The 8303-nt window shown below is 48.2% G+C and overlaps 1 long non-coding RNA gene across 4 annotated transcripts; it reads right to left on the bottom strand.

Moving 5' to 3' along the window:
* Positions 1–1412: 1412 nt before the first annotated feature.
* On the bottom strand, positions 1413–7394 carry LOC146755323 (uncharacterized). 4 transcript variants are annotated; one of them, XR_014938124.1, is made up of 4 exons: positions 7297–7392; positions 5220–5396; positions 3038–3338; positions 1413–1676 (listed from the first exon to the last, which is right to left on the bottom strand). It is a non-coding gene; the product is annotated as an uncharacterized LOC146755323 (long non-coding RNA). The 4 variants fall into 4 exon arrangements; XR_014938123.1 differs by having other exon boundaries at positions 1418–1676; positions 5220–5404; positions 7297–7394; XR_014938126.1 differs by lacking the exons at positions 1413–1676; positions 3038–3338 and adding an exon at positions 4523–5124 and having other exon boundaries at positions 5220–5404; positions 7297–7394.
* Positions 7395–8303: the final 909 nt, after the last annotated feature.

Here is an 8303-nt window from a genome sequence, read left to right on the forward strand (position 1 = left end):
GCTCCTTTGGGCACGAGGCCCAGCGGGTGACACACCTCTGGCTGCAGCTCTTCAGAGCCTCCCAGCAGCCACGTGATGCCCATGGGAGAGACACAGCTGACCCGCACAGCAGATGATTTACCAGCTAGCTCTGGTTTACAGCAAGAGAAGATACAAGTGGCGATGCTGAATGGTGAAATACTGCGAGTGTGTGGCATGGGTATAAGATTGGTGAGCCTGAGGATGTTCAAAGTCAGGCTGGACAGGGCTCAGAGCACCTGATGGAGCTGCGGTGCCCCTGTTCATTGCGGGGGGAGTCCAACTAGCTGACCCTTCAGGGTCTCTTCCCTATCTATGAGATACACGAAAGCTGATTCTGCAGTAACCAAGCTACCAACAGCAGTTGTTTGTCTTACAGCTTGCCAACACAGGTTTTAAAATAACAGCATTGATTACTCATTTGATAGTCACATTACAGTGCAAAGCACATGGAAAAGTCCATCAGCTAATTCAATTAATTCTGGGGGCAGACCTGCCAGTACAAAATATTATGCTAACATGACAAAGAGAGAGAAGAAAAGCAAAATTAAGACTAGCTGACAAGCCTTGGCAGGAAGTTCTTTTCTCCATAAATTTAGTCCCATTATTCAATTCTGTTTGGAGCTGTCTCCATGCCTCTCTGCAGTTCGTTCTTTGAGAAGAAGCAATTAAGTAAGCTCTCCAATACCAAAGTGCATACACTGCTCTGGGGCTTTGTTGTTTCTCCATGGACCAACAAGGGTGACAAGCCAGCAGAATATGATGAAGAGCCTCATGCATACTCAGTGTAAAAAAAAAAAAGGCAATTGTTGCTGGGAAGAAGGTTCATTTGCATCTGTGTCATCTGCAGAGGGTACTGCAGAAATGGAAAGTCTTCCACTGGAGCAAACAAAGGGCTCTCATTTATCGCAATCAAGGCCCAGCGTGTGGATCTCAGAGATCAGACCTACACCCTGCAGCAAAACAGAGACCTGCGTGGGAAAGTTCAGTTTCTCTCTCCATCTGTGCAAGAAAAAGCCCACCACGGAATGACAGCTAAGTAAACATCCCTGTGACTCTTCACAGGTCTCTTCTACATTTTGGATCACTGCTACAAAAAGAGCATTTTACATCATCTCTCGTGGCCACCCTGAGAGAAGAGCAGGAAGGCTGGGATGCTCTTTTTCCTCTCTTTCCCTTGAGTTCCTCTATATCTTAGGGACGAATCACAGGACAGAACACAGAAATCAAACGGCTCTACAAAGCAGATTGGCCAGTTCAAGTCAAAACAGCCACTGAAAACACCCCAGATGCTGTCTGACAACAGCTGGACTGTCGGGGAGTCAGGTGAATGCAGTCTGCTGGCCCTGGGCAGGAAGAGGACAGCCCAGACTGTCACATACCTTTCACTGAAAGCTGATAGAGCATTTTATCCCCCTCACAGATGCACTGACAACTTCCAGCATCATCCATTGAGACGCTGTGAATTTTCAGGGTGTGTTTCTTCCCCTCAATGTGCAGTTCATAATTTTCACTGGCCTTGAGCTCCTTCCCATCCTTCATCCACTCCACAGTAGCACCTGTGTCTGAAAGCTCAGCCTGCAGTTTGGCTTCCTCACGCAGCCGAGCGCAGATCTTTTCTACATCTTTGCTCTTATTGGTAAATCTCACTGCAGCACCTGTCAGGAGCAAAGGCCTCGTTATTTCAATTGACATCAGGCTAACGTGGTCAATGTTTGCTGCAACATCTCTGAAAAAGTATCACCTTCTGTTCCTGCACTCATCGTTGTGTCAGTGCTGAGCAATTCAAGATATTTCATTTGGTCTTCTTGCAGGATTTACTAAGTAAAAATCAACCAAACATCTCCTTCTACTGATTAAGAATGCTCTAAACATGCTTCTGCAGAGGTTTCCACCCAATGACAAACAGCTCCTCCCATAACGAATGTTTATTTGTAATATTTTGTCATGCAAAGCTGATTGATAGAGATATTATTGGATTGATTGCTCCCCTACTTCTAAACTATTCCAGTGCAATCAGAAAGGCTGTCTGAACCTGGAGCTGAAAGTACTGCTCTATGGTCATGCAGTGGTAAACCTGGTGACTGAATGCACTGGCCAGTAGCTGTGAACTGCAGACATTCATCAGCTGGCATGAAGCAATCTGGTTCAGATACCAAGCAGCTGGGTAGATTGGCTTACCCTACACTCTGTGCTATCATGTTTAGGTCATTACCAGGACTCACGTCAGTCCATGGGATGCAATTTCAGGTATTTGGTACAGTCAGTGAATGCCTGCAGCCCCAGTTCTAATCATCAGATCACAGCAACTATGCCTTGACTGTAAGAGGAAAGGAGAAGGATCAAAGCAAATACCTCTCACTCTCATCTTGGTGCTGACATCAACATTTTTGGCAACAAATTTCACTTCTGCTCCATCATCGTTCTTGGTGACGTTCTTTATGATTAGGCTGTGAGTAGTTTGGGTTCTCTTGATGATGCAGGTCTCGCTTTCCTGTAAGACTTTACCACTGAGGCATCAAGTGCCACAACACGTTGTTGTAAGGTCAATAGTAAACATGGCATCCACTCCAGGTACAGCTTCACCAGTTGTTAGGGGGGATTTCACAGCCAGGACTGGGTCTGAGGAAGAACAACGTTTGTCTTAATGCTCTTTAGATGCAAGTCTGGTATCTCATTTAGAGATGGAAGATTAAATCATAGGGACATTTCTACTTCTCCCTTTGCATGAGTGCTGGAAGAAGCACTTCTATGCTTAAGATCTGCTACAGAAAGTTCTGCCTCTTGCACATGTGACATATCAAAAGATAAGGATATTCATCTCTCTGTCACAGAAACATAACTCGTATCACTTTAGTGGTATCTGGAGGTTGATATGAGATAGGAGAACTGGGAATAAAGGAAATCCTTTTGTGTGTTAATGCACTGCTATCCTTAAAGTCAAAGGAAGCATCTTTAGGGAACCAACACAGCAGCTCAGCACACACTGACCCATTTCCATTGGGGTTTTTGTGCTTACCAAGGTGCACGCTCCCTGGGAATTCCAGAGACGGGCTCTGTCCATGCGCATTGACTGCAGACACTCGGAACTGATCATCAGCCTCTTCAGACAGATTGCTCACCGTGAACTCTGGGACGGGGACATGAGACTTGTGGCACTCACCCACGTGAAGCCAGTTAGTTTATTGGGTTCCACATGTAGCCATGGATTGGAATGGGGAGGTGCATCTTCGGAGGGGACCATGCCAGCGTCACTGAGGTTTCTGTTTTATTTTTCATCACGGGGTCAGTTGGGGGCTGGGTGGGAGGTTTTCTGGGAGCTGAACAGAAATAAATACAGAAATATTAGCATAAGGTCATTTAGGCTGGAAAAGACCTTCAAGATCAGCAGACTCAACTTGCAGCATGACCTACTGAGTCCCACCATTAACTACTGTGCTACCTGAGGACATACATGACAAGCTTATTCCTGCAGGTATTTGCATAGTGAATATATTCACCCTCTGGTTGCTTTGGAATATTTTATAGGTTAAAATCCCATCAGACTTTTTCACTGTGTGCAGCCACTGATACAGGCAGGAGGCTGGGAATTACCTGATGGGCTCTAGTTACAGACTACTGACACAGTCAAGGATTGATTTCATTTCATTTTGGCCATCAGAAAGTTTGGTGTCTGGTTTAAGTCATTCATCTAGACTCCAATTATAATCATATGGAGAACAGCGCATTTAGGAGAACTCATCTCAATAAACCTGAATGAAATCATAGAATCATAGGATCACAGGAGGGCTTGGGTTGGAAGAAAACATCAAGATCATTCAGTTCTAAACACCCTGCCATGGGCTGGCTGCACACTAACCAGCTCAGGCTGCCCATCACCCATCCAACCTCGCCTTCAACACCAAGGACAGGCACCCACAGCTTCTCTGGGCAGCCTGAAATGGAAGCAATGAGCCACATGTTGAAGATACTCAAATATTCATGACTGTAGAGAGAGCCAAATACTCCATACATATTGCCTGCCTGGTAAATGGTATTAAAATGCCAACAACAGACTCATCCAGCTGATTGAAAATGGTGTGAACATGGCATACAGGATTCTTCCAGCAGCTAGTTAGATCTGCAAAGTGTAAAAACATGAAATCTCAATGCGATACCATTTTCCCTCATAACATAAACAGACACATAACTGCTTTGGGGTGCACTGTTACCAGCCTGTCAGTTGCTGTTGGTCAGTGCTAGATGCCAAAGGTCCCACTAACACAGCATGAAGCCGAAAGCTAGACGCTGGAATCAGATCTCCTGACCTTATCATCAGAAACTGAGATGTCATATTTTGCTCAGAGGTGCCTGCTTGTAGGAGGGACAGCTTCCGAGCTTTTTCTGCTCCAGGAACCAGCTCCAGCTTCAGAATTTAAACAGCAGTCAGAAATTAAACTGAGCTTTGTCACCTCCATCAAATAGAAGGAGTGGTTGGGTGGTACAGCTTTCCAAATAACTTAGAAACTGTCACAACAATCAGATGCCTACCTTTAATTTTTAACTTGTTAATACATAGAGCTTAATAGTATCAGAATGCCCCAAGCACTTCAGATAACAGGACAGCTGTAAACCCTTCTTTAAGGATTCCTTTGTTTAACCACTGAGTAACTGTAATTCAGTGGTGCTGGTGGGAGAAGGGAAGTCCTAATCTTCCCAGATGGTGAATAGAGTTGATGTTCACATGCAGACTGGTGCTGAAGCAGAGCCAGAAACCACTCATTTGGGAAACACAGCACCAAGAAAATAATGTGAATAGCTTCATAAAATCAGGCAGCTTCACCCAAATTTCATGGCAGGTCCATTATTCTTCCTATTTTCAGGAAGAAATGTTTTCCCTTATTCTTGTAGTTTTATTTTCTTTTCCTTTCCAGCAAGCAGCTTTGTAGCTTACAAATTGTTTTCTAATCACCTCCTGGTGTGGACAAATCACACAGGTTTGACTCCATGTTTTACATAGTTAGCATTTTATATTTGTTCCAGTATGGAACTGTACAGTCATAGAATGGCCTGGGTTGAAAAGGATCTCAAAGATCATCCAGAATCACACAGAATCACAGAATCCTTCTGCAAAAGAAAACACAAAAGCTACAGGGACTTGGAACTACTTTGTATATCGAGATCAGAAAGAACTGAGAAGTTTTCAAGTACAAAGAACTTACTTTTCCAGATTGCCTTTTCCAGACTGCTGTTCCAGCAGTGACAACAAGCGCAGGCAGCCCGGAGGACATCGCAGACATTGATGATCGGCTGGCATGGATCAGCGAGGATGAGTTTGGGCACAGCACAGCTGGCAAGGGATGCTGGGGTGGCTGCAGCAAGACAAGAGCTCCTCCAGCCTGAAGATCTCCATCACCAGAAGAAAAAGGACAGGATGAAAGTAAGGAAGACGCGCAGACGAGAAGAGCAGAAAGGGAGATGAGGAGGGAACTTGGTGCGGTGGCAATTCTGGGGGAGAAATTGTACTCTGATAATGTTACACTCTGAAATTCAGTGTTGCAATTTGGAGGAAGGAATTATTGGGGTGGGAATCTGGGGGGCCATTGTAATACCAGAAGAATTTTACAGAGCAGCAGCCATGCATCAAGAGAAGGGCTTCACAGAGCAGCAGCTGTGGAGGGAGAAACAGCATGAGAACCAAGGACACCTCTAGGAAAAGAATGAGTAGCTTGTGGCATTCAAGGGGGATCTTTGACCAGGGGTTGTTATTGCGGTAGCTTTCCTCCAATTGGTGTCTGTGGTTTTTAAACACCCTCGTCTGTCTGCTATAAAAGCATGGCTTTTCGGGCAGTCGATGGACGCAGCCATATTTAACTATACTGCTGTCTGGCTGTTTGTCCTAGCACGCTGACCTTTTGCCTTCAGGTTTGCCAACTACTGTCTCAGGAACCAGAGTTATTAGGCATTATCCAGGTTATCTTGTGCTTCTACTATGTTAATAGATTGGATGTGAATCCAATGGGGTCTGATGTTACCAATGGTGCTGGAATCTGCGGGATAATCATTGAATGTATTAGCAATGCTCGGTTATGATGCTATTACCTCTCTTATATCCAACTAATTTGGATTTTTCAAATATGACCACGCATCACTTGAGAGGAAGGCGCACGCTCATAGAACTGAATGGGAGAGTTGATTTCATTTTCCAAGCAGGTGTTCCACTTGGGCTCTGTATCACGCACTGGCCATGCGGATATGGAGTAAAACTGGAAGAAATCCCTCAGACCCTGAATGCAGGAGAGAATGTGTGGTGGGTGAGAGAGGAAAGGTGCACTTTGAAGCAGGGGACGCCCTGCTGGCACTGCCTGTCGCATCCACCACCAACACGGTTTGCTCTTTATCCTGCTCCACAGCTGCTGCTCTGTCAAGTCCTTCTCTTGATCCATGGCTGCTGCCATTCTTCTTGGATTACAACAGGGGGCTGGGAGGTTTTTGGCAGAGGGAGGGAAGTTGATTGGGGGTGGGAGTTTGAGGGGGTGGGATCAGAAAGGATTGTTAGGATGGGAAATGGTTGGGAATACTGTCATTTCTTGACTGTTTGCTACGTTCAATGATTACATGTCTTTGCCATATTTCTGCCTGCCTGCAGCCGCTCCTTCAGTTACAAAGCCCACCTCCCCAGGCCCCCGGGCCCACCTTCAGGGCAATGTGAAAGGGCAGCAGAAAGGGCAGTGTCCCAGATCTGCCACCACCATTGGACCCATCCCTCCCCTCCTCAGTCAGTTCTGCGTGGGAATGGAGGGATGAGAAAGGGGGATGGACGGGAATTCTGGGAGAGCTGAGTGGCTCAGCCTGGAGTGGAGGAGGCTCACTGCCATCCCAGACACAGCCATCAGTCCCCAGGTGCAGAGAGGACTGAGCCAGGCTGCACCCTGCAGCACCCAGCAGCAGGATCCCAGTCTGAGGCCTGCCTAGGTCGTGTGGCTGCGCTGCAGGCTGAGCTATGGAGAAAGCCCCACTTGGAGATTTCTTCGCTCCCTGAATGTTCCCCCCTTTCTCCATCTTGCTCTGCTCCATCCCCAGCCGCAGCCCGGCGTCCCCGACATGTTGCTGTGCTTGCCGAGCTGGACTTGGCCCTTGACCTGTACAGGCCCCTGTCCCCACCTGTCGGATATCCACCTTGCCTTCTCACCCCTCTCTCTAGATCCAGTTCATGCCCCATCTATCTCACCTCCATGTCCCACCTATGTCCTCTCTACGTCTTTTGGTCTCCCCCAAACCACCCTCACGGTGCCTTACCTCCTGGCAGGCTCAGGGAAGGAGCACCCGGTGCCCTGAGCCCACAGGCCCAGCCCTGCACAGCACTGCACACAGCACTGTCATGGCGGCGCCCGGTGCTGCCGCACAGCATCCTGGGAGTGGTAGTTCCTGCGGGGCCTGCAGCTCCCAGCAGGCCCTGCAGCTCCCAGCAGGCCCGGGCGAGGGCAGAGGGGAGCAGTGCTGTCAGCCGGGAGCTCGCCCAGAGAGCCCGATGTTCGGAGCACTTCACACCAGGAACTTTGGACTCGGCTGCTTCTGTCCACAACGTCCCTGAGCTGCTCAGGAAGCACAACTGTCTCACCCTCTGAGAGCTGGGCTGTGCAAAGGAGGCTGCAGTTGCAGGCTCAGCTCTGCCCTGTTCCAGCAATGCACTTCCTTACAACTGGAGCACTGTCACGCTTGCTTCTTGCTTCAACGAAGCAATCGCCCACCGCTTTGCACACCTCTGTGCTCGTGCAAATGGCCACCACCCCATCCCTGCACACACACACACACACACACACACGTACCACCCCATCCCTGCACACACACACACACACACACACGTTCCACCCCATCCCTGCACACACACACACACACACACACACACACACACACACATACCACCCCATCCCTGCACTCACACACACACACACACACACACGTACCACCCCATCCCTGCACACACACACACACACACACACACACGTACCACCCCATCCCTGCACACACACACACACACACACACACACATACCACCCCATCCCTGCACTCACACACACACACACACACGTTCCACCCCATCCCTGCACACACACACACACACACACACACACACGTACCACCCCATCCCTGCACACACACACACACACACACACACACACACACACGTACCACCCCATCCCTGCACACACACACACACACACACACGTTCCACCCCATCCCTGCACACACACACACACACACACACACACACACACACACATACCACCCCATCCCTGCACTCA

This window comes from Coturnix japonica, chromosome 33 (assembly GCF_054131305.1).
Source record: "Coturnix japonica strain WE chromosome 33, WE-NBRP24, whole genome shotgun sequence".
Lineage (NCBI taxonomy): Eukaryota > Metazoa > Chordata > Aves > Galliformes > Phasianidae > Coturnix > Coturnix japonica.